Source organism: Chiloscyllium plagiosum, unplaced genomic scaffold (genome assembly GCF_037043375.1).
Source record: "Chiloscyllium plagiosum isolate Xiang-an unplaced genomic scaffold, Cpla_swu_hap1 HiC_scaffold_9, whole genome shotgun sequence".
NCBI lineage: Eukaryota > Metazoa > Chordata > Chondrichthyes > Orectolobiformes > Hemiscylliidae > Chiloscyllium > Chiloscyllium plagiosum.
The window spans coordinates 42,183,377-42,210,733 of record NW_028270147.1 but is presented as its reverse complement, the minus strand read 5'-3'; the positions used below and the strand labels follow the sequence as shown (position 1 = coordinate 42,210,733).

At 41.4% G+C, this 27,357-nt stretch overlaps 1 protein-coding gene across 2 annotated transcripts in view; it reads left to right on the top strand.

The window, feature by feature from the left end:
* The first annotated feature begins 2,305 nt into the window (after nt 1-2,305).
* gpbp1l1 (GC-rich promoter binding protein 1-like 1) overlaps nt 2,306-27,357 on the top strand; it is a 95,794-nt gene continuing 70,742 nt past the window's right edge. Inside the window, exon 1 of one of the 2 annotated variants that reach the window (XM_043699127.2) lies at nt 2,306-2,501. The gene's annotated coding sequence lies outside the window, so the exon portion shown is untranslated. The remainder of the gene's footprint in view (nt 2,502-27,357) is intronic. The other variant, XM_043699128.2, reaches the window with a different exon arrangement.

Genomic DNA, 27,357 nt, shown 5'->3' with positions numbered 1-27,357 from the left:
ATTTTGCTACTCCTTATCCTTATAAAAGGGAACCAAGGTACAAATTGTTCACACAGAGGGTGGTTTGTGAATGGAATGAGTTGCCAGAAGTGGTGGAGCATGTAAAAGGCATCTGGATTGGTGTATGAATAGGAAGGGATTAGAGGGATATGGCCAAATGGCACTAGATTTATTTAGCATATCCGGTTAACATTCATGATTTGGACCAAGTGGCTGTTTCTGTGCTGTATATCTCTATGACTCTAAAATCCATAACCAAGGATCACAATTTAAGGATATGGGGTAGGTCACTTATGACTGAGAATAAAGAGTGGTAAGCCTGTGGAATTCTCTACCACAAAATGCAATTGAGGCCAAAACATTTAATGTTTTCAAGAAAAAGTTAGATTTAGCTCTGAGAGTTAAAGGGGACAAAGGGTACAGAGAGAAAGCAGGAACAGGTTGCTGAGTTGGATGAGAAACAAAAAGAGGGTCTTAGAGAAACTCAGCAGGTCTGGCAGCACCTGTAAACAGAAAAAGTTAATATTTGAAGTGGTGACCTTTGGCTCAAAACGTGATTTTTTTCTCTACAGATGCTGGCAGACCTTTCTTTAGAACTTTTTCTTTTGTCTCAGATATCCAGATTCTGTAGTTCCTTATTCTTACAATTATGAAGTTGAATGATCAGCCACGATCATTTCGAATGACATAGCAGGCCTAATGGGCCGAATGGACTCATCTAATTTCTGAGGAGAAAGTGAGGTCTGCAGATGCTGGAGATCAGAGATGGAAATGTGTTGCTGGAAAAGCGCAGCAGGTCAGGCAGCATCTAGGGAACAGGAGAATCGACGTTTCGAGCATTAGCCCTTCTTCAGGAATGAGGAAAAAGATTTGGACCAAGTGGCTGTTTCTGTGCTGTATATCTCTATGACTCTAAAATCCATAACCAAGGATCACAGTTTAAGGATATGGGGTAGGTCACTTATGACTGAGAATAAAGAGTGGTAAGCCTGTGGAATTCTCTACCACAAAATGCAATTGAGGCCTTTTTCCTCATTCCTGAAGAAGGGCTAATGCCCGAAACGTCGATTCTCCTGTTCCCTAGATGCTGCCTGACCTGCTGCGCTTTTCCAGCAACACATTTCCATCATCTAATTTCTATCCATTATAAAACGTCGAGTTCACAAATATGTTACAGATGTCCGGTGTTTGAAATCCAACACATGAAAAATTAATCATGATTCGGAGACCTGGTGTTGTGTGATTTTTAACTATGAAAAATTAAGGGTTAGTGAAACAGAGGTATAGCCTGTAATGAAAATGAAGCGGGTATCCAGTGTGTAGTAATGCAAATGTAGAATTGTCCTGGTGAAGGGCAGATGAGAACAGTAGGGTGGGGCCCCAAGTGGAGGTTGCAATTCGATATGCTGGAATCGCAAACTCCAAGGTAATAATGACCGCCGCAGAACTGTGACCATGGTACAACATTACAGCCAAGCGTCTGCCCTCACAGTCCTCCTTCAGGGGCCAGAACAAATTTCAAGCTTGGAAATGACATAACGGAGTAGAAAAAGTCTGCGAAATATTGGACTACTAGGTTTAAACCAATCTAATTTTAAAAAGTCATCGCCCGAAAAGTAAAGGTTTTGAACTACCCAAGTCAGGTAGCATCTATGGAGACAGAAACAATTAATATCAAGCCGTTTGTCTTTAATTAGCAGGATGCATTGTAACAGTGGAGCAAAACTTTTGATAATGGTCAATGCGCTTCTCGTTAATAAATCGTGAGAAAATGTCGGCCCTTCGACGAGTGTGAAATGTGAGAAGAAAATACCTCCTGATGGCTCAAGACACCGTGCCACACACGCAACCCCGCACTGCATTGTTCCCCTGCAAACAGAAACTGCTCAACAAATCAGGCAAGCATGGTGTGGAGAGAAGCGCGAGTTAACTTTTCAGGTTTATGACTCCCCTCATCAGAGCTGCAGCCAGACACCTCCAGTCAATGATCTGGGGATAGAGAGAGGAGAAAAGTGGGCAAATTGTTCAGTGCAAAGCACTGGGATTTGACTCTCCCCGAGTTCAGCGTTCTCCTTCCGTGTTTGGTCTTGTTTCCAAGCTGCGACAGGCAGCCGCACACAGAGAGCGCGAACAGACACACCCACCCAGGACTCGGATGATTGGCAGCTGGCGAAACACAACAATGGCCCCTGATTGTGACGTCGAGGTCCGAGAGGGAGGTGACGCGCGCTCGCGGACGCCTCCTTCCGTGTTTTGGTGGAATCCCCGCGCGCGCACTAGCTAGCGCGAGGAGCGTCGAGCACGAGCACCTAGACAGGAGGAAAAAAAATTGCGGCGCAGTAGCATTGGACTGGCTGATAAGGGAAATATATTTTTTCCCTGAAAATTAGACACCGATCCCTCGGAAATAGATTGGATTGATGCGCAGGGCTGGAGAGAGAGAAGACGAAGAAAGGACTGGAATGGAAGTGGAGTGACGCTGAGTGTTTCCCCCGGTGGAGGTGGGTAGGCAGCCAATGTTATTGCCCTGCAGCCTGCTTTGTCGCCATCTTGGCCCCAGTGTTTGTTGTTATTATCATTATCGTGGTTTCAGCAGCTTCTTCACATCCTCCCATCAACACTTACTGTTGTAGGCGTTCAGGACCAAAGGGAAAATATTCACCGCACATTTTTGTTCTCTAACTTTCTTCCTCAAACGGGAAAGGTTTATAGTGTTTGGTCAAGTTTTTTTTTGTCTGTCGTGACATTTGTCTTTGGCCTAAACTTGCAGTTGTAAGTCCACTGCTTATGTATTTATGCATCGCACTGTGGGCTGTATTTTATGATTTTAATTTAAGCAGTATGAAACGTTCGAGGCAGACGTGGACTTTTGAATTATTGTTTTCTTTTGACGTTGGATGTGCTCACGACTTGCTTGGTAGATCTCTATTGTTAATTGTTGTTTCTGGAAAGTCAGGAATCTCCCCTTCACATTCTTCTTTCCCCAGAAGTGTGAAATAGTATGAATAACACTGTTGACACGAAAGTGTCGATTCTCGTCTGTTTGTTTAGCCACCCACAGCTGCCATTTCTGGTAGTGTGCAATATTACCTTGCACCAAAACGACACTTCCCTCCTGTGCGAGGAGTCCTGATTCGTATAAACTAAAATGATTTAGAGTTGTCATAATTCACTGGCAACATAGTAGTGCTGGTTTGCATTTGTTTGAATTGAGTTTTGCACGTAGCTCTTGATTTTTAGCAACAGTTTGCATTTATATGGGAGCTGGCAGGACATTCAGCGTTGTTAGTATGTCGAAACACTTTCAGTTTGATTCTGGGAATGTTAGATCTTCCTGTTGCCCATGGACATTTTAAAACTTGATGATTCAAATGATGCAGGCTGTTATTTTCTTTCCAGAACGAATAGTTTTTGATTTAACACTTTTTTTTGGTCAGGAAAGTGCAAGCATCTCATTTATTTATAGGCAACAAGAGTATACTTCAAAACATCCCTCAATTGTCAGACCAATTTAAATGCATTGTAACCTGTTCTGCAGGTTTAAAGAGCAATCATTCTTTACTACCTCATTCATAATGATATCAACACCACTCTCAATTCACCTTGGTTTTCTTTCCCTTCTAATTTGCTTACTCAAGAATGAAGAGTTTCTGTTGACATTGGGGTATGCAGAAACACATTTCCATATCATAGCATTGCTCTTTTTAATTGCCCTATCTGACACTGTTGCCCACTTGTGGGAGCAAGCACTGCTGTTGGCATTTTCCAACATACAGAAATGTCTATGAAGTGCAACTGGGATGTAATGAGATTATAAGGAAGCAAACAGCTTTTTTGAATTTTCTGATAGATGCTTTTAGAATGTGAATAATGCATACATCTGGGAGAACACCTGATTTATTATGTATATTTAACATAGGAGAAGAGTAGCAAAGCAGAGGATTTGGGGTTGCAGTCCCTGGTTGTAGTATGCTGGAATCCATGGTTTGATGAATCAGTGATTCATGTAGCATGTGCAATAGATGCCAGCTGTCCTGTTGGATGCACTAACTTTGGTTTCAAAGCTTGTATTTTTTGAGTCAAACCCTATCTGAAAAGAAGACTGAAATTGGCTGAAACTAGATAAGATGTGACCATCCAACCTTGGATCATCTAGCCAATCTGAAGAAAGGGAAACTAGGGGGGCAACATTTTTAGCTGAAAATGTGTTGCTGGAAAAGCGCAGCAGGTCAGGCAGCATCCAAGGAGCAGGAGAATTGACGTTTCAGGCATGAGCCCTTCTTCAGGAATGAGGAAAGTGTGTCCAGCAGGCTAAGATAAAAGGTAGGGAGGAGGGACTTGGGGGAGGGCCGTTGGAAATACGATAGGTGGAAGAAGGTTAAGGTGAGGGTGATAGGCTGGAGTGGGGGTGAGGGTGGAGCGGTCAGGAAGAAGATTGCAGGTTAGGAAGGTGGTGCTGAGTTCAAGGGTTGGGACTGAGACAAGGTGGGGGGAGGGGAAACGAGGAAACTGGAGAAATCGAAGTTCATCCCTTATGGTTGGAGGGTTCCTAGGCGGACGATGAGGTGCTCTTCCTCAAGCCGTCGGGTTGCTGTGGTCTGGCGATGGAGGAGTCCAAGGACCTGCATGTCCTTGGTGGAGTGGGAGGGGGGGTTGAAGTGTTGAGCAATGGGGTGGATGAGTTGGTTGGTCCGGGTCTCCCAGAGGTGTTCTCTGAAATGTTCCGCAAGCAGGCGGCCTGTCTCCCCAATATAGAGGAGGCCACATCGGGTGCAGCAGATGCAGCAAATGATGTGTGTGGAGGTGCAGGTGAATTTGTGGCGGATATGGAAGGATCCCTTGGGGCCTTGGAGGGAAGTAAGGGGGGAGGTGTGGGCGCAAGTTTTGCATTTCTTGCGGTTGCAGGGGAAGGTGCTAGGAGTGGAGGTTGGGTTGGTGGGGGGTGTGGACCTGACGAGGGAGTCACGAAGGGAGTGGTCTTTTCGGAACACTGATAGGGGAGGGGAGGGAAATGTATCCCTCCTAGTGGTGGGGTCCGTTTGGAGGTGGCGGAAATGACGACGGATAATACGGTATATATGGAGGTTCGTGGGGTGGTAGGTGAGGACCAGTGGAGTTCTGTCCTGGTAGCGATTGGAGGGGCGGGATTCAAGGGCGGTGGAGCGGGAAGTGGAGGAGGTGCGGTGGAGGGCATCGTCGACTACGTCTGGCGGGAAATTGCGGTCTTTGAAGAAGGAGGCCATCTGGGTTGTACGGTATTGGAACTGGTCCTCCTGGGAGCAGATGCAGCGGAGACGAAGGAATATGGAATATGGGATGGCATTTTTACAGGGGGCAGGGTGGGAGGAGGTGTAGTCTAGGTAGCTGTCGGAGTCAGTCGGTTTATAGTAAATGTCCGTGTTGATTCGGTCGCCCGAGATAGAAATGGAGAGGTCTAGGAAGTGGGAGGGAGGAGTCTGAGATGGTCCAGGTAAATTTGAGGTCTGGGTGGAAGGTGTTGGTAACACATTTTCAGCTCTGATCTCCAGCATCTGCAGTCCTCACTTTCTCCCTGGGCAACATTTTTAGACAGGATGGTATGTATATGGAATGAGCTCCCAGTGGAAGTGATTGAGGTGGGTATGTTAACAACATCAGGCGGAAGTGAAGACTGTAGATTTGAGTCAAGATTGGAGTGGTGCTGGAAATGCACAGCAGGTCAGGCAGCTTCCGGTTCGGGCAGGAGCCTTTCATCAGGAAGGGCTTTCCTAATGAAGGGATCCTGCCTAAAACATCGATTTTCCTGCCCCTCAGATATTGCCTGACCTGCTGTGCATTTCCAGCACCACTGTAATCTTGACATTAACAACATCAGCAAAACAAAAGGTGCTGGTCATTGACTTCGAGAAATGGAGTGGAGGATATGCCCCTTTCAGCAGCAGTGATGCCAAGGTAAAGATGGTTGAGAACTTTCTGGGAGTAATGATTGCCAACAATCGGTGTCCTGGTCCACCCATGTCGATGCAACGGTCAAGAAAGCACAGCATCTTTACTTCTTTAGGAGGCTAAGGAAATTCAGCATGTCCACAAGGAGTCTTACCAATTTTTATAGTTGCACCTTGGAAGCGTCCTATCTGGATGCATCACAGCATGTACAGCAACTACCCTTCCCAAGACCGCAAGAAACTACAGAGAATCGCAAACACAGCCCAGTCCATCATGCAAACCAGCCTTCCATCCATTGACTCCATTTGTTCTTCCCACTGCCTCGGAAAAGCAGCCAACATAAACAAAGACCTCTCCAACGCTGGTTATAATCTCTTCAGTGCTCTTCCTTTGGATAGAAGATAGAAAAGTTTGAATACATGTACAAACAGATTTAAGAACAGCTTCTTCCTCACTGTAATCAGACTGTTAATTCTAATCTCTCTCTCTCTGCGGCTGTAATATTGTAGTCTGCACTCTGTTCTGTTAGCCTGTTGCATTTTGTACAGTATGATCTATCCGTATAGCACGCAAATTAAGACCTTTCACTGTATCATGGTATATGTGACAGTAATAAACAAAGTTCAGTAGTATACTAACAAACTTCTGGACTCAAAGTAATAAGGCATTCTCAGTGGATGTCAGATGGCCCTGGTCTTGCACATGTTGTTCAAGGAATAAACTTCTCCTCCTCAGCTTTGACATCTGATAAGCATAAGGGCCGTGGAATTAAAGCCCATGTCAGAGAATTAGATCGTGAAGCCAGAAGTGTTGGCAGTACTTAACAGCTCATGCATTATCTTTTGGAGGGAGAAATTGAATTAATGTTTTAGATCAATTACCTTTCATCAGTTCTGTTTTGAAATGTTAACTCTGCTTGATCTAGAGTATTGCCAGTGTTTTTGGTTTTACTTCAAATTCCCAGTATCGACATGATTTAATGTTTTTTGTATGACAGAATTAAAACTTGTGTATTGTACCAGCATACAACGATATGCTGGCAATCACATAGAGATGATAACTGAAGGATAGGTTGTGGTCCAGAGCAGAATATTGAGTTATAAATGAGATGCTGATTGAGGGTGGTTAGAAGCAAAAGTCATTGTGTTGTGCTGCATTGGATAGGTTGGAGTGAAACCAAGTGAGGTGTTGGTGTTATCGTTTAAAACTACCCCTCTAAAAGAGCTGACTGACATTGATGTCTGTGAGTCAAAACTGAATTTTAACTTCAAGTATAGGGATCTTCAGGGCCTGCTTTGTCCAGTGTGGCAGAGACTGCCATGCATCAGATGCCATGCATCTGACCACTCACCTAACTTGTCCAGGTCACCCTGTAATCTCCTAACATCCTCATCACATTTCACCCTGCCACCCAGCTTAGTATCATCAGCAAATTTGCTAATGTTATTGTTATTGCTAATACCAAGCAATAACCTACCTAGCATAATGTAAAATGTCCTCTGATAACCATCAATCGTCTTGATGTAGATAGCATCACTGCAGGAGACTGTCAGGGTAGAGTTTGAGGTGCAACCATATGCAACTACTTATGCGTGTACTTTCTTCAATCATGGAGTCAGAAGTTAGGATATAGTTCTTTTGGTTGCATAGTGTCTGATACTATTTGTACTTCAGATAGCGAAATACTCTCTGCCTACATGGGACATGATCCAGAAAACATTCCGGCGTAGGCTAATGTAGCAGTCAAAGTTTGCTCAAATGTTTGCCATCCTTCAGGGGAACTAAATTTAAAATGTGCACTAAAATCAAGATACAAGAATGGGGATGAGGAAATAAAATGGATCAGGTTCCAAACATATCCTTTTGCAGGAAGAGACACGAAAAGGTTCTTAAATAAGAAATAAGTAATGTGATAACATGGCTCTACAGTAAAATGGTCTACATCTTTCCATCCTCCCCTCTCTCCCAAACTCACGGGCCAACTTTAGCAACCGGCTCAGCTTGCCTGCATCCCTCTTCACTGAATAACCTTGTGGTCTGGTGTGAAAATTTAAATTCACTCCATTTCTCTGGTCGCACTGCATCCTCCCATCTCTTTATCTGGTTTGAGTGTGACAGACAAGTGAACAGCTGCTTCTAAGTGACTTTCACTGCCTCCGCAGCTCTGCAACAGCTCAGGCAGGCATATTGTTTACAAAGAGGGGATGTGCTCAATCATTAGGATGCAGTCACCCCTCTGGGCAGTGCTGCTTTAAGTAGAAAGTTTCTCAAGGAGTGGAGTGGCAGAGGTTCAGGACAACACTTCATGGAATATCATCTGGCCACTTGGGCAGCACCTTAGAGGGAACATAAATGACAGTCAATAACCAAGAACAGTTGGCCCCTTGAGTTTAACAACATGTGAACTCGATGGGCCAAATGGCCTGCTTCCACAGTGTAGGGATTCTATGATGACTGTCACTAAAATCCTCACCAGCACATAGTTGATGCAACCATTCAGCAACTTGTCAATGCCACTTGTAAATGCAGTATTTGTACCAAGAACAAGCCCAAGGTTGGAATTTCTGAGGTGAGTAACTCTCCCGACTCCTCAAAAGTCTGTCCACCAAGGCACAAGTCAAAAGTTTAATGAAACATTTTCCACTTGCCTGGAAGGATACAGTCAAGCAGCTGAACACCACCTATTAAGGATCAAGCAGTCTGTTTGATTTGCACTGTTAGGTTCTTTTCCCAAGGTTTCACACACACAGTACAATTCTCGCTCACCAACTTCTGCAAACAGTTAACTTATTAAAGCCTGTACAAGCTAGGTGATCCCTTTCACCCTCCTTGCAGGTGTGTGAAGTTGAGTCAAAGAGAACCTGAACAAAGAATACCTTTATACAGGTCAGTTGGTAATACTCACAAATACTCTGGTCACTCCCCCTATAACCACATGTTACCCCAAGTACAATGGTAGGATGAGGTCATCCTCAGAGATAATGCCATGTAAATGCCCTAATCCTGGGGAATAATTATGCAGATGATTTCCTGACTCCGTGATTCCCCAAGACAATGCAGGTGTGACATACCTAGTTTCAGGGAATGGCTATGAAAACATTTTTGAATGGAAGTGAAGAATGGTAGTTCGATTTGATAATAATAGGACAGTAGCAGCAAAAGACTGTTTAAATGAAGTAGGAGTCATCTGCATTTCTGCATGAATGTTGTCCCCACCACTTCTAGAATGTTCAGTCAGTGCAGTTTAACCCTTTAATATTACATTGATGTCTGGAGAAGTAGTCCAATTTAATCTTTTAACAGTGCAACCATGTTCCACCTTCTAATTCACTCCCTGCATCTTTGGCACATGTACCCAATGCACACTGTTGCTGCCAAAATCTACTGCAGCAACTGACCAAGCCTCCTTTTGACAATACCTTCCAAAACTGTTCTTGCCAACATCTAGAAGAAGAACAGCAGCAAATGTACAACACCAGAAACTGCTAGTTCCCACACAGGCTCCACACCATTTTTCTTGGAACTATATTGCTGTACTTTTTAATATCACTGGTTGAAAACCCCCGCAATTTAATGACCAAGGGTAGTTGGGAGTGGACACCAAATCCTGGCCTTGCTAACTTATGCTAACATTTCTGTGGCAGAACTTTTAAAAATGCCCAGTTTTTTTTCTTGATTGGCTGATACCTGTCCATGTGCTCGGTCACTATGTCTCTTATATAAATTCCCCACAATTGATGTTTTGGCTGAATGCATGTACAAACATTTCAGCATGTCTCTTGTATTCTGTACTCTGCCATCGTTGAGGATGGGCATGTTCATGCAGCTTGCCCATCCTAAATATCCATGTTCTTGGCATGGCCTATTCACTCTCCAGAGATCCAAGATTTGTTTCCAAGTTTGGTTATGAAGTGCATAGTTATGAGATCGTGGTTGAGAACAATACAGCTGCTGCTGACTACCCACAATGTCTTTTAGATTCACAGTTTTAGCCTGCTAGGACTATTTTCAACTTGTCACTACATGATGCTTATGATATTCTGTGCATTTTGGAGGTGTAGATGAATTTATCTTTCAGGACTGGGTAATGATCTTTTTTATTGATGCAGTCTTAAAACAAGTGTGAGAGAGACCGGCAAGTAAGAACATAGAGCTAGGAGCAAGAGTAGGCAATTCAGCCTTCAAGGCTGCTGTGCCATTCAATACGATCATGGCTGGTCTCGTCTCTGTCTCAGTCCCACTTTCCTATGGGTTCCTTATAACCCTTTAACCCATCAATGGTTAATCTCCTATCTCTTCAAAGTTATTCAGTATCCCATCGGCCACCACAGTCTGGGGTATTGAATTCCACAAAATCATGATCTTTTGAGGTAAGTAGTTCCTCCTCATCTTTTGTTTTTTAAGTTGCCACCCTCAATCCTAAAACTGACCTTTCATTCTAGATTGCACCACAAGAGGAAACACCTGATCCACATCTACTAGATCGATCTTCCCAGAAAGTGAGAATGTAATCAACTAAGTCATTGCTTAGTTTGATTTCCCCATCATCTTACAATAAGTTTACTTTCTCAGCTGTAGCCCTCAAGATTGGTCCTGTTGGTCAAAGATGGCAGCAATGAAACAAAATTTTGACAGTGGCTTGTAGATCTACGTCTGATGGCTCCAACGTTCAATTGCAGATTCTTGGCTAGAGTGAATTGCTGACCTGAAGGACGTTAAACAAATGAGTTTGGTTTAACCAATTTGTTCAATGCTCTAATAGAAAAGTGCTGCTGTTGTCCAAGTATCCATTCCTTTAAGCAATACCTCTTAAAAATCTGATCATTTATCTATTTGCTGTTTTGAGAAATCATTCTCTACACAGATTATCTGCAAATGGTACAGATTGACTATATATTGTGAAGTACTCGTATTGTCTTGAGGATCTGAAACTCACTTGTATTCACCTTTCTTCCTTCCTTCTTTCTTCCCTTCCTTCCTTTTGAATGCCAAGTGCGAACTAGAATGTGTTTATATACATCTAGATTATTGCATGCAACTTAAAGTAGCTTTAATTATTTCAGGTTTTGAAAAATGGTAAATTAAGCACTTGAGTGTGATTTGGAATATACTATATGGAACATATTTATCAGAAATAACAGCAGCAATGCACATTTAATTTGTGGTATCTCCTTGATTTGAAATTAGCTGCAGTGAAACACTGTACTGAAACTAAACCAGATTTGTATTATATGTGAGGTTTTATGTGGACCTTGAGTCTCCAGCCACAATCTGGATAATTTGAGGAACTGGTAAACCAGGAGCCTTGTTTCTGGGATTTACCTTCTCCTTTGCTCAAAGCTAATGAGAAACAATGGAAATCAAGTTATGAATCTTGCAGTTTGAGGTGGTTAACATGATCAAAAACACAAATGTGCTGGTCTAGGTCTATATTTCCTGGGGGGTTGTCAGATTCCAACTTATAACCTTGACACATTCTATGGATCACATCAAACTATTTCGAGTACATCTTGATGTATTATAAGACTTTTCATGCCAGCAGTTGGGGGTTATGTTCATTTTGATGCATTGGCATCTAAAATATTCACAATCATCCATCTTGCTTGGGGCGGCACGTAGTGGTTAGCACTGCTGCCTCACAGCACCAGAGACCCGGGTTCAATTCCCGCCTCAGGCAACTGTCTGTGTGGAGTTTGCACATTCTCACCATGTCTGCCTGGGTTTCCTCTGGGTGCTCCGGTTTCCTCCCACAGTCCAAAGGTGTGCAGGTTAGGTGAATTGGCCATGCTAAATTGCCTGTAGTGTTAGGTGAAGGAGTAAATGTAGGTGAATGGGTCTGAGTGGATTGTTCTTCGGAGGGTCGGTGTGGACTTGTTGGGCCGAAGGGCCTGTTTCCATATTGTAAGTAATCTAAATCTAAATCCATCTTGCTCTAATGCAGCAACCTGTATGTGTGATTTCTTTGCCAAGTGGGTTCGTTCCCTAATACTTTAATAATAGCAACAGAGATCAGTGCTATTTAAAATAAATGTCTGTCACAATTCACTGTCTCACATTACAGTGGAAGGTGGGGGCAAAAGCAATTTTCCTGCATTCGTGAGAGGTTTCTGCAGAAAAAGAAAATAGCTTCTAACTTGACTTCTCTTACAGCAGTAAAGCCTTATGAACTTAGACCAGGTTGTGTCCAGATTCTTCTGTTGATTTGTGTGGAACAAGTAATATTTCTGAGCTTTAAGCATTGTGTCTATCAACAATGCCATCGGATGTATAAGATCTATATATTTCATTTGTATTTATAGATCTATGTATGTTACCGAACGTGCTTTGAATTTGGTGGTTTACTTGAGGTTTAAGACCATGATGTTTTCTCAATGAGTGTACTGAATTTCTCTGCTAATTTGTAGTTCCCTATCTTTTGACTGTAGTCGGGATGTTTTTTGAAATAGGAACAGGATTTACAAAATTAAGTTTGCCAACTAATTAGGGATTTGCTATTTACCTCTTTTGATTAGTTGAACCTCAACAAATTGGCCAAGTTACTGATTGTAGAGGGTTTTATTCTGTTGCATTTGAATCTTTTGTGTCTAATTGTAGTTCTTCCCAGAACTAATAAAGCGTGACTTTCTTTTCTTTAGGATTAATTTTTGTCAAAGTGATGTTAAAATAATTATATTTTAGCAGGTCATTTTTAAAAGCTTTCTTCAAGGCTTGTAATCATCACTTTCTTTTGATCTCATTATTGTATATATTTCATTTTCTCAGTTAATGGTTGTGGATGAGCCCAGATTTGATGCACTGATACGGACTCAGGATTCCTGTGTTAAGCTCATTCCACTTTCTTGTAATGACCTGGATGGTGGTGTTGGGGACATTCTTAGTGACTTTGCTCATTACCCTAAAAGTAATACACTACCTAAGACTGGAAAGGAACACAATCTGTTGCGGAGTGGGGGGTGGAGTGTGTTTGATAAGTGGGCCAAAAAATGACATGGCATTTGATGTAGATAAATACATTGTGATTCATGTGAATAGGACTGACACCGAATGTTCCTGTCATTTACAAGGAATAATATTGAAAATGAATGAGTGAGAACAGGACCTGGGTATTATTGTACACATTGGTTATGAACTCAAAGAATAATATCATAAAGTCATGGCTCCAGCTAATAGAGTAATAAGTAATATGAAAGCAAACCACTCAGTGTATCTTAAAGAACTCTCATTTGGAAAAGAATAGACTTATTGGTGCAGGGGGGGTCTTGTCTGATAAATTTGATTGAGTCTTTTGAGAAAGTGACAAAGATAATTGAGGGTGAGGAAGTGGATCTTGTCAAATGCTTCAGTAAAATGCATGTAAACAAGATCTCTCCTGGTCGCCTGGTCTAAAAAGAGTGTCACATGGGATCCACAGTGAGTTGATAGATTGGATACGAAATTGACTTTTTGATACAAGACAGAGTTGTTGTGCTGGGGTGTTTTCCTCACTTGAGGTCTGTGACCAGTCATGTTCCACAAGGATTGTTGCTGGGACCTCTCTTGTTTATAATATATATAAACAATTTGGATGAAAATATAAATTGTCTGATTAGTAAATTTGCACATTACATGAATATTGAAGTTTTGACTCGTGAGGGAAGATTGTCAAAGGATACTTGAGGATATAGATCAGTTGGGAAGTTGGACCAAGAAATGGCAGACTGGGCAAGTGAGGTGATGCATTTTGGAAGTTCAGATAGGAGTAGGAAATGTAAAACAGGACCCTTAGGAGCATTGATATATGGAAAGATCTTAGATGTAAGTCCATAGCTCCCTGGAAGTGACAATGCAGGTGTATAAGGTAGTAGAAAGACATACGTTATGCTTGCCTTCATTGTTCAAGGCATTGAATATAAAAGTTAGCAAGCCATGTTGCAGCTATATAAAACTGTATGAAAACAAAATTTACTGGAAAAACTCAGCAAGTCTGGCAGCATCCAGGGAGAAACATCAGAATTACCCCATTTTTGGGTCCAGTCACCTCCTTCAGAACTAAAGAATTGTATAATTAGGCCACATTTGGAGTATTGTGTGGGGTTCTGAATGTCACATTATGGGAAGGATGTAGAGGTTTTAGAAAGGGTGCAAAAGAGTTTTACCAAAATGTTGCCTGGATTGGAGTATATTAGCTATAAAGAGAAATTGAACAAACTTGGATTGTTTTTGTTAGAGCGTCAGAGGCTGAGGAGTGACACAATATAAGTAAATAAAATTGAAAGGTATATCTAGGGTAGATACTCAGGGTGGAAATGTCAAATACTAGAAAGCATAGATTTGAGGTAGAGCGCGAAAGTTTTCAAAGAAGATGTGCAAGGCAAGTATTTTTACAGAGACCAATAGGTGCCTGGAACATGCTGCCAGGGGCGGTGATAGAAGCAGATACAATAGCAATGTCAAGGAGACATTCTGACAGACACATGAACAGGCAGAGATTTGGATTAGTTTAGTATGACATCACGGTCAGTGTAGACATAGTGGGATGAAGGGCCTGTTCATGTATTGTGCTGTTCTATCTTCTATAATACCAATCTGTCATGAAGATCATTGGTTGAACTATTGGGAGTGGTGTGCCCAAATTGATTCTTCATATAATATGTGAAATATTGACTTTGGGCAAGTTTTAGAAGGTACATATAAAATTAATTTCTGGCTTAAAGAATCTTAGTTGTCCAAGTTTAATTAAAGATTTGGCTGTATTAAGTTCAAAGCAAAATGTGTATGGTGGCTTTGTGGTAATATCACTGACTGGTAGTTCAGAGATTACATGGGTTAATATTTTGAGGACATGGGTTCATATTCCACAATGGTAAATGGTGGAATTTAGATTCACCCAATAAATATAGAAATCAAAGCTAATCCATCGATTGTCATAAAATCTATGAAGAAACTGAAAAATTAAGTTTTTGAAGGCGGTGCAGACATGTATGTTCTAGGAATTCATGCATGCATATCTTAAGAGGTGGTGGGACAATCCAATAAAACTGTTTTAAAATTATTTGATCCTTGGCTTCATAACTAGAGGAAGTGTATACCGAAACAGGATTAAACCTTCAGAAAATCATTAGTTTGAAGTATTGTGCCCAATTATAAGTAGGACACCTTAGGAAAGATGGATAGCTTGCCCAAGTTGATTATTTCAATTAGATAGCCTGGAAAGGATCGGGCAGAGGTGTTTGAGGTGTTTAAACTATGCAGAGATAGGAATTCTCTGAATGTTAGAAGTTTCTTCCTTGCCAAATAAGAGTGAACATTTGGAATAGTTTGTTGAATTGTCATTTTGCAAGGAGATGAAGGGATCTGGATTAATTCAGCTGAGGCAGAGATCGAAGCTTAGAACAAGAGGCCTTCTGTGGTGTTCGATTGTGCCTGTGCCTGTGCCAGCTCCATGAAAGAGTTATTTGGGTAGTTCGAGACTTAACTTTCTCCTACTCCACATTTGACGACGACAGGTTATTTGAAAAAGGCATACTTGCCAATTTAGTGTGTTTCCTGTTGTAAGTGCTTAGATCACAAAACACAGTCAATTTTTCTTATTTTTCTTAAGGTAGTTTTTATTGTACTCAAATATAATTCAGAAAAGGCTCTGACTTTCTCACACTGACACAAATAGATTAGAGTGTGAAGGTAGATTAAGCAATTTAGAGTCTAAGAAAATTGAAATGGTGTATGGCTCTTAAGGTTTGGTGACTGAAATGGCTTTAAGTTGATCTTGATGGTATTACTGTTTTTCATGTTAGAGAAATTTAAAGATGTAGCAGAATGTTTTGCCTGTTCCTTTGGAGACCACAGTTGCTGATTTGAGTTGTTCTGTTTAAAGTCTCATGTTCAAAGTCAACAATAATTCCAGTTGTCTGGAGAGAGAGAGAGAGAACCCAGTCGGCGTCTTGCTACTTTACCATCTCAATTACTTGTTCCATTCTGCAGATAATCTAGTTGCTTAAGCCATCTAGTCCATGGTGTATTTGATAAATAACCTTCCCTATCCAACAGACCAGTGAGTCACATGTGGACATAGCGACTTCGTTTCAGTTGCCTGGATTAAGTGACAGGATGAGCGTTATAAACATTTATTTCATTGTCAGTCCCAATGTCTAAATTATCATATCTAATGATTTGTTTCCACCCAGTTGATGCTTTTCTAATGGTGTAGGAGATGATCCCTGTTCATGGCCCCACAAAGCAGATGTTCATGATGCTGCCTTGCCAATAGGTTGTCCAATTTCAGTTGGGTTGAAATGTAGGAGGTACCATATGCAGCCATGCTTGACTGTGTTCCCAAATGACTGAAATGTAGCTTTAATGTCAGATATATATTATTTAGTTTTGTTCTGAAGATGGTTCTTAACTCTGCTTTCACCTAGGTACAGCATTCCAGATCATAACATTGAATATTTTTAAAAAGAATTCTTCCCATTTGTGTGCAGCAACACCCTCCCCCCCACTCTGTCATTGTCAATGATCTTTAATTATAATTGTGTCCTCTGCTTATGAAATTTCATGCCAATGGAAATTATTTCATATCTAATATACCACAGCTTCTCACAATGTTGAATAATCATTATTAAATCTCCTCTTTAACCTTATCATCTTGAAGGAAAACAATCTCATCTCTCCAGTTTCGTCTCAATATTGTATTGAGGGAACCAACTTTGTTCTGGTCAGTCTCCTGGTTGATTGGAACAACATCCATAAGCATACAGCCCTCTATTGCCAATTCTCAGTAGCAGCAGTGTGTACTGGCAACAAGATGCACTGCAGGCATTCGTCAAAGATCCTTATACAGCACCATCCAAACCCATGACCACTTCCATTTACAAGGACAAGGTCAGCAAATATGTGTGAACACCACCATCTGCAAGCTCCCTTCCAAGTTACCTGCCACACTGATTTGGAAATATATTGCCGTTCCTGCAGCTGGGTAAAACTCCTGGAATTCTTTTCCTGAGGACATTGAGTGTACCTAAGCAAATGGACTGCAGTTATTTAAGAAGGCAGCTCACCACCATTTTCTCTTGGGCAACTGAGCATGGGCCCACATCCCACTAGTGAATTTAAAACTAAATTCCTCCAAGGGCATAATATCCTTCCTAAAGTGTCGTGCTCAGAATTATGCTCAAAATCCAAAATAATGAATTTCTGAGTTTTGGCTTTGCTTTTGTGTTCACTTTATTGATTGATAAATCTAAGGATCCAATAACGTTTTGTTTGATAGTTTTATTAGATTGTTCTGCCACTTACTGCTCCTCGGATGCTGCCTGAACTGCTGTGCTCTTCCAGCACCACTAATTCAAAATCTGGTTTCCAGCATCTGCAGTCATTGTTTTTACTTCATGAGGTAAGACCATAAGAAGAAGGAACAGGAGTAGGCCATTCGGCTCCTTGATCCTGCACTGCCATTCAGTGGGATCATGGCTGATCTGATGTCCCTCACGTTCACTTTGCTTTCTCCATTCATGTTTCCCTGCTGATCACAAATCTGTCTTGGCCTTAAATATGCGGAAGGATCTCAGTCTTACATTGGTGCCCCTTTATTCTGAGACTGTTATCTGGTCCTAGATGCCACTGTGAGGGGAAGCATCCTCTCAGCATTTAATCTTTTAAGAATCCTGTACGTTTCAATGAGCTCACCTCTCATTCTTCAAAACTCCCGTGAGTAAAATCCCAACCTGTTTAGCCGTTGCTCATAAGACACTCCCTCCATAACCAGGAATCATCCTAGTGAATCTTCTCTGAACTGCCTCCCTTGAAATTATATCTTCCCTAAATAAGGAGACCAAAATTGCTCATAGTACTCCAGATGTAATCTTGTCAGCACCTTGTATGGTTGCAGTAGTGTTTCCATATTCCTATACTCCAAATCCCTTAAAATAAGGGCCAACACTCCATTAACCTTACCGATTACTTGCTGCACCGGTGTGCTAGCTCTTTGTTTCACATAAAGATACCCTCCAAATCCCTTTGTGTTGCAGATCCCTGCAGATTTTCTATATTTAAATAATATCCTGTTGTTTTGTTCTCCCATCCAAAATGAACAACTTGGCATTTCCCAAATTGTACTCCGTTTGTCAATTTTTTTTGCCCACTTTCTTTGTCTATCAATATCTCCCTTTCAGCTGTTTGTACCCCTCCGAAATCTGTCTTTCAATCTATTTTTGGGTCAACTGCAAAGGTGGCTATTTGATTCCTTCCTCAAGTAAACAATTGTGGTCTCAGCATTGATCTCTGTGGGACTCCACTGGTCATGTGTCACCAACCTGAAAAAGAACCCCATATCTCCACTTGCAGTTTCCTGCACATGAGTCAATTGTCTATCCATGCCAAAATATTACCTCCAACACAATAAGCTGTTAATTTATGACTTAACCTTTGTGAGGTACCTTGTTGAACACCTTCTGGAAGTTCAATCCAACATATCTGCTGGTTCCACTCTGGTTGATACTTCCTCAAATCTCTTATAAATGAAGATATGATTTCTGTTTCGTGAATAATGCTGACTTTGCTTGATTAAATTATGAGTTTACAGATGTTCTGCTGTTACTTCCTTAATAATTGATTTGCCTGCTTTTTGCCCCTCCCTTTTTGAAAAGGGGTGTCAGTTTTAGTTTCAGTAGCAGTTTTCTGATCATTTTGTATTTCTCCAAAATCCAAGGATTTTTCAAAAATTATAACAATGCATCCACAATCCCTGTAACAACTCTTCTGGGATCCTTTGATGCAAGCCATCAGGCCCAGGGGACCTACCTATCTGCCTTTATCCCCATTTGTTTGTTTAATACTACTTCAGTGATGGGAAAATATCTGTTTACTCTTTTGCCATTTCCTTGTTCACCAAAACAGTCTCTCCAGGTTCATTTTCTAAGGATCAAGATTAGAGTGGTGCTGAAAAAGCATAGCAGGTCAGCCAGCATCAGAGGAGCAGGAAAATCGATGTTTCGGGCAAAAGCCCTTCATCAGGAGCGGCCTCATTCCTGATGAAGGGCTTTTGCCCGAAACGTCGATTTTCCTGCTCCTCAGATGCTGACTGACTTGCTGCGCTTTTCCAGCACCACTCTAGCCTCCAGCATCTGCAGAACCCACCTCTGCCTTTTTTCCAAAGAGCCTATGTTCACTTTCACCTCTCTCATCCTTTTTTCACAGAGCTATCATAGAATACCTATAGTGTGGAAATAGGCCATTTACCCCAACAACTCCATACTGAGTCTCTGAAGAGCAACCCACCCAGACCCATTCCCCTACACTATTTACCCCGAGTAATGCACCTATCCTACACATCGCTGAACACTATGGGCAATTTAGCACGGCCAGTTTATCTAATCTGCACATCTTTGGACTGTGGGAGGAAACTGGAGCACCCGGAGGAAAGCCATGTAGACACGGGGAGAATGTGCAACTTCCACACAGACAGTCGTCCAAAGTTGGAATCGATTTCCGGGCCCCTGGTGCTGTGAGGCAACTTAAATAAGCTGTATTGTCAGTTTCTATTCATTTTCCTCACTAGTTTGTCTTTGTCGTTTATTTTCTGTTTTCATTATCTTTTCAGTTTCCCTTTGCTGGATTCTGAATTTATCCCAGTCTTTGGGGCTATCACTTACTTTGACTTCTTTATATGCTAATTCTTTCAACTTCATACTCTCCTTAACTTCCTTGGTTAGCATCAGGTATGCATGTATGAATCTCTAGCACTCATGTTCCTGCACCCCCATTTTAAAATTGAAACTTGCAGCTTGTGTTTCCTCTGCCTGTGCTTCATTTCATACTACTTTGCATTAAATGTAATCTGCCATGAATATTTCCATGTTTCATCAGTGTAAGTTCTCCCAAGGTTTACTACGATACTGTTGACTACTTTTGCAAGTTAAATTTTGTCTCCGAACATGAAAATTAAGGTTTCTATCTAAGACTAAGCCATAATTAAAAAGAGCGGTGCTCCTGATGTTGACTATTGTGGAAGAGCATTGTGCACTTGCATTGCATCTGGGAAAAAAAATCACCATACTCTCTGAATTTTCCATCCTCAGTGTATGCTTTAATACTGCTAATATATTTACTATGTGGTAATTTAGAAAATTACTTGTGAAAATCCGAATATGTAACACCTTCTGAATCAGCACTCTCCTACTGATGAAGAATCCGTGTATTTCAGCTTTAAATATACTCCAGGACTTTGCCTCCAGAGCTGTCTGTAACAAGGAGTTCCAAAAGCTGTCAACCCTCAGAAGAAATTTCTCTTCATCTCAGTTTTAAATTGGTGCTCTCCTCATTAGTTCATTTGAAGGACTTAATGAAGGATGTAATAAATAAGCCCTGGAAATACCTAGCATTTCATGCAGCAGCTGTTGAGAGAAAAACACAAGTTAACGTTTCAGGTTGTTGAAGCCTCCACGAGAACTTCAGTGGGTAAGGGAGGGCTCCCTACTGGAGTCTACGCAACATTCCCTGGTTCTTTCCCTGAGATCGTTCAATTGCCTGGAAAATTCTTACAAGCAGTCCATTAAAGGTTTAACACATTTATTTAAACATTTACTACAGTATCACAATTACAGAATAATAAGACACCAAGCCCTAGTCTAAGGAGAGTTCTAAAACCTCAGCAAAGTAGCGGTACCAGCACTTACCAACCTCATGCTCTCTCAGGCTACTCTGAAAATGGCACTCACAATCTTTAGTATTTATACAGTTTTTGCCCACTAAGCATGTCAATCAAACTCTTGCTGATGAACATGATGTCCTCACCATATTCCTGCTGTGCCTGTGATAAACTTGCTAGTCTTTTGATCACATTACTAGAATAGCGATAACGAAATTGCCTTTGTAATGACTCGGGTGATGACATTAAGTGTTGATATCCTCTAAAGTTTGGTCACATACTCGTGACCTCATGTCCTTGTTTAAACCTGATTACTGACTGTGTTTTATATCTTAAACCCATTCCTCATTGTTTTCCACCTCACATGCTTGGTCAGTAAACTCTTTATTCAAACCCCTATTGTCTTTCCTTGTTGGTACTTTAAGTTTGAAGTGATCTATCAAAGTCTTTTGTTCCTCCTTAATGACTAATTTTTAAGTTTCGTAGCTGCCTAAACTTGTTCTTGTACAGAGCTGGACTTCCTGCTTTTCTCAGCAAAGCTATCTTACTTAATACTTTTTCCTTTTTTATTTCTAACATTCTTTGGTTTCTTTAATTCTATGCTTTCCCTTCGTGTCCTTTCTCAAGGTCTGTGACCTTTTGTCAGAACAGATTTCATCAGATGAGTTAGTCATACTTCACATTTTCAATAAATTTGGATTGGCTGTCACTTCTTAAGCCATGTGATAATTTTTTTTCCCTCCTGATTGTGGGTTGTATTTGGTTACCAAACACAGTTGGATTAAAAAAAATCCATTTTTTTTTGCACTAAGTGCTGTTACAGCCTATGTAGAAGCTTATCATTTTTAAAAAAGAAAATAAAATTTAAGTTTTTGACTGAAAGAATGAAGTACTAAATTTCACTTTTTGAAACTTTTACAGTGACAAATGACTAAACCAAATATTATTGGCAAAATACTATTTTCTTCTTGTTAGGAAACTTGCAACTTAAATTAGGGAAGAACTTTACTCTTTTTTATTCAGTATTTATACTTAACCATTGCATTCTTCACAGAATTATAGTCCAATATGTGAAATAATTCCCCCAGAATCTTCATCGCTATTGAGTGCCCCAGTTCAACTAGGTCTGGTCTCCTGCATTATTGTACTTTGCAAAGGCAGACAGCCTCTTCTCTCTGCTGACAATGTGCAACTGCTGTCTGTTTATGACATTCATTGATTTGTAGGAAAGCACATAACCTGACTTTTAAAAATGGCTAGCTCTGTCTTCTTCAGCATGGCAAAATGAAACTCATTTTCCTTTTTTCTAAGCAAAAATGCCAATTAACTATCCTTGACCCCACTTTCCTTTCTTGTTGAAAGTAACTGAATAGTTTGCAGCACTACTGATTACTGATTAGTGGGTGGCACAGTGGTTAGCACTGCTGCCTCACAGCGCCTGAGACCCGGGTTCAATTCCCGCCTCAGGCGACTGACTGTGTGGAGTTTGCACGTTCTCCCCGTGTCTGCGTGGGTTTCCTCCGGGTACTCCGGTTTCCTCCCACAGTCCAAAGATGTGCAGGTCAGGTGAATTGGCCATGCTAAATTGCCTGTAGTGTTAGGTAAGGGGTAAATGTAGGGGCATGGGTGGGTTGCATTTCGGTTGGTCGGTGTGGACTTGTTGGGCCGAAGGGCCTGTTTCCACGCTGTAATGTAATCTAATCTAATCTAACCTGTTATATTCAACACCTTTCTGAGATTTTGAGAGTCTCCGAATCTGGTCTATACAAAGGAATACCAATGTTTCCGAGCAAATGCCATGCTTGTCAATAATAATTATTTAGTCATTTGTGACTGTAAAAGATATTTAAAATGAAATCTAGCTTTTCATTCTTTCAGCCAACGACTTGAAGTTATGTGGAGCAAAATAGTGCAGCATAATGCAGCAGCACTGGCAGCATTTGTGGAGAGAAAAACAATTAATGTTTTGAGTTCATTGGTTCAGAAGTTACAATGTGACTCTTCCTCAGATTCTTTTGAATAAATCACATTGAAGTTGAAACATTAACTGTTTGTCTCAGCAGAGATGCTTCCAGGCCTGCTGAATTTCTCCAGTACTTTATTTCGTTTTAAGCTCTCCAGCATCTGCAATATTTTGCTTTTGTTTAAATATCTTGCAATACCTTCGCAATAAAAGAATTTTAACTCTTTTTAACTCTAACAGTTGAACCAGGTTAATAGCTGCGCAGGCTTTAAATCAGATCACGTGACTGATATATTGCCCTAAAATTAAAGCCACTGACCTAAAATTTAATAATCTTGATAAACCCTGTAATTGTGATAATGGCCATTGTTTTGTTGTTGTTTTCCCAGACATTGCACATTGAGGGATATAGAACATAGAAGAATACAGCGCAGTACAGGCCCTTTGGCCCTCGATGTTGCGCCGATCCAAACCCACCTAACCTACACTAGCCCACTATCCTCCATATGCCTATCCAATATCCGCTTAAATGCCCATAAAGAGGGAGAGTCCACCACTGCTATTGGCAGGGCATTCCATGAACTCCCGACTCGCTGAATAAAGAACCTACCCCTAACATCTGTCCTATACCTACCACCCCTTAATTTAAAGCTACGCCCCCTCGTAATAGCTGACTCCATACGTGGAAAAAGGTTCTCACGGTCAACCCTATCTAAACCCCTAATCATCTTGTACACTTCTATCAAGTCACCCCTAAACCTTCTTTTCTCCAATGAAAACAACCCCAAGTGCCTCAGCCTTTCCTCATACGATCTGGTCGTATGTTTCTCAATGGTCAAATCATGAGGCACCAAGCATCATAAGTGTGTGGTGACTTGATGGATCATTTTGGTCTTGTTCTGCCATTTCTGTTCCTTACGTTTGTAAACTCAAACTTTAGTATCCAGTACACCATATGTAAGATAAGGATGTCCTATTCATCTGCTTGCTAAATTTTACACTAAGGCTAAGCTAAAATGTATGCTGGACTTATGTCTACAAATGAAGTCACTCCATCTGACTTTGTGCATGTGAGAGTAGCAATTAAGCAACATTTTAATAAGGACCAGACTCATTCCTTTATTTGGACTAGAACCATAAATACATTCATGGGGAAATCAGTAGAATGGAAGCTTTGTAAATTTTTTTTATTGAAAATATTTGTTTTGTATTTGTGTTTGTCAGGGACAGATCCATATTCCATCCTCAGGTTTCTATGAGTTGGAAAACTGATTTTTAATGAAACATCTCTGGCAGCCTGCAGTATCGTCAAACAGTGCACCATAATGGTAAAAACAATGACTGCAGATGCTGGAAACCAGATTCTGGATTAGTGGTGCTGGAAGAGCACAGCAGTTCAGGCAGCATTAAAGGCTTCAGGCTCACTGCCTTTATTCCTGATGGAGGGCTTTTGCCCGAAACGTCGATTTCGAAGTTCCTTGGATGCTGCCTGAATTGCTGTGCTCTTCCAGCACCACTAATCCAGTGCACCATAATGGTCAACCATGCTAAGCAGTAGCAGACACACAAAAAACAAAAAATTAGGCATGAAGCATTTGTTTTGTATGTACTTAGTTGTGTGTGTCTCTTTTTAAGAGAGCAGGTCAGATGACCTGGAGGTGAGAGCTAGATGGACAATTTGGGACACTGTTCAAGTTTATCCTCTTCATATATTGCGGTCTCTTTCTGGTTCTAGTGAACCACGAGCACAACAACTGATGACAAGGATTTGGGCCAAACTATGCGTGAACCCTTTTTTTTGTCGGGAAGAAGGACATCGAGGGAAGTGGTGGTGCAGGGACTCTGGCTGCAGGAAAGAGCGGTATGCTGTGGCCAGTGGAGTCCTGAGGGGACTGTAGTCACAGCTGATTGCTGAAGAGGGAAGTACTCACCCGGGAGCTTATTGCAGGGAACAGTTGAAACGGGACTCAGGCTGCAAGTGACAGGGTAAAACTGCATGTTAACAAAGTCGGTGACAGAGCAGCCGGCACACAGAGCGTTTGCTGACAGGACGTGGAATGCAAATGGTGACGAGACATGGAACCATTTAATGAAGAAACAGAATACTGGAATCTGTACACCAAACGTTTTGATGCATATTTAAAGACAAATAAGGTGGCTGAAGACATAATGGTGCCGGTTTTCTTGAATACCATTGGGAGCAAGACTTTCATGTTTTGAAGGAATTTGGTGCAACAAGAGAAACCCATGGAGAAGACCATACCAAGAACAAAGGCAGCACAGTTGCTCAGTGATTAACATTGCTGCCTCACAGCTCCAGGGACCTGGTTTTGATTCCAAATTTGGGTGACTGTTTGGAGTTTGCATGTTTTCCTGGTGTCTATGTGGGTTTTTGCCAGGTACTCTGGTTCACGGCCCCCTCCCCCACCCCCCATCTTCTCCTCCTCTCTCCCCCCCCCCAAATAATGCAAATATGTGCTGTTTGTGTGAATGGCCATGCTAAATTGTCTGTAGTGTCCAGGGATGTGCAGGCGAGGTAGATTAGCCATGGTAAATGCAGGGTTATGGGGATAGGGTAGTGGTTGTGTTTGTATGGGATGTTGTTGATGGGCTGAGCAGCTTCTTTCCACACTATAGAGATTCTAGATTCTATGAACTATGCGAAGTGTTGGGGAGATTTTTTTTGCATCAGAGCCACTGATGATCATGGAATGTTTCTGTTCTTATAAACAGATATACTCCAAAGGCAAGTCCATTGCCCAGTTTGTGGTAGCCTCAAACATTGCAAATTTGGAGCATTCCTCCAAGATGCCTTGCAGGGCCATTTAATTTGTGGTCTCTTTTGCAACGCCATCTAATAGAAGTTGCTAACAGGGAGAGACCTGGATTTCACCCCAATTGTCTGAAGTATGCCCAGAATCGTACACCTTCCGGCCTAAAGTGAAGGTGTGACTGGAACAGCAGGTGAGCTTGGAAGCATTGGTGCCAGTAACCATCAGTAAGTGGGCTGCTCCATTCATCACAGTCTTAAAAACACATGGTGCAGTGAGGATTTTTGATGACTTTAAGATCACATTGTTAAGTTCTTGTTTGCCTGAGGTCCTTACACACTTGATGCAATTGCAAATGCCAACTTCTGTGAACAACAACTGAAGTTATTAAGCACAGTACAGTACAAGCTGTGGAGAAACTCTGAACACTCCTCACCATGCTTGCAAGGTGTGTCTAGGAGTCTCTCTCTGAACAAAGGAAACAGTCCTTCTTTATACAAAATCTTTATATCGCAGTTAGTAATGCTGACAAGACGCCCCTAGTCACTCCCTCACAGTCACATGCCACTCAAGATACCATGCAGTGACCACCTCACCTCCAGAAACAATGTAATGCAGATCATTCCTTAATGGCCAGATCAGGTGTGAATTGTATTTTTTTTGTAACTATAGGGGAGTAGTCAAATTCCAACTGTAATGCTCATTGATTTCTGAATCAGGGATGAAAATGTAAATAATCCCTGAATGGCAAGGGAAGGGAATGTAAACCTCCCACATTCCCACATTCCACCTATAGGACCAAGACACACCACCCTGCCCCCCGGGCATTTAATTTCTTGCAGGTCAGCAGAGCAAATTAACTTTATCTCAACAGTCAACCCAGCCCTGTGCCTGGATCAATACTCACTTCCACATAATGAGGACCTGTTCAGTCGACTGGGGCAAAGAAATTCTCAAAAATGGATCTGTGCAGGCCTGCTTGGAGATGGAGATCACAAAGGGGTCCTAGCCACTGTTGCTGATCGTGACACACAAGAGACTATTCTGCTAAAATTGGCTGCTTTTTGGCATCATGTCAGCACCGGTACTTTTCCAGGGGCGATGAAGCATGTTTTGAGATTTTGATTTGCCAGGCGTCCAGTATTAACTGGGTGATATTTTGGTTACTGGATCCTCCAAAGAGAAGCATTTGAAAAACCTAGAAGAAACCCTAAAAATAAAGTTACAGGAGCACAACCTACAAATAAAAAGAAAGAAATTAGTCTACAGATTCTCTAAAAATATCTATCTGGGCCATGTAATCGAAGGTAAGGGATTAAAAAAGGCATCAAAGAACATGGAGGCTACCATGAAGGCCGCTATACCATAGAATATGTCTCGACTGAGATCGTTCTTGGGACTTGTAAGTCACGATGGTAAGTTCATGTCTGATCTGGCAACAGTGCTGAAACGGTTGGTTGCTGAGAAAAGGGGCTCAATGGCCTACTCGCCTGCACGATGTAAATGGTGGGAAATTCAGCAATGCTAATGTGGTTAAATGTCACTTTCTATCTCTTGTTGAAGTTGCTTGTTGCTTGGACCTATTTGTCATTTACCATCCCAAGTGTTGTCCGGGTCTGGCGACAGAGAGGTGTGGACTGTTTCATATTTTAAGAATTGTGAATGGAACTGCACAGGTCTACTTACCCACGAGGGTGAGAGTGAACAGTGAAATTGGTGTGTATGGAAATATCTTTATGTCCCTGGATAATTTTGATTTTGATAAACCCAGTTTGAATGCTAGTGTGTGAAATCTTGGACGTGGTCAACTTAACATTATGTCCATTGGCTTGAGTGTTTCTTTAGACATGGTAGACATAGGTTTTTTGATCAATGAGGTGGGAAAATATGAGGGATTTTAATGAAGGCTGTTGTGGATCTCGTATCAAACATTGCGTTATGCTGATGGAAATTAAACATTAATTGCTGGATTACTCTGTTGAAAAATAATCTGAGGATTCCAGGCAACAGGGTTTTCTCTGTACCTTTTATATTTTTCAAATTGTTTCTGCTTTTTTTCATTTATTACTTGAATT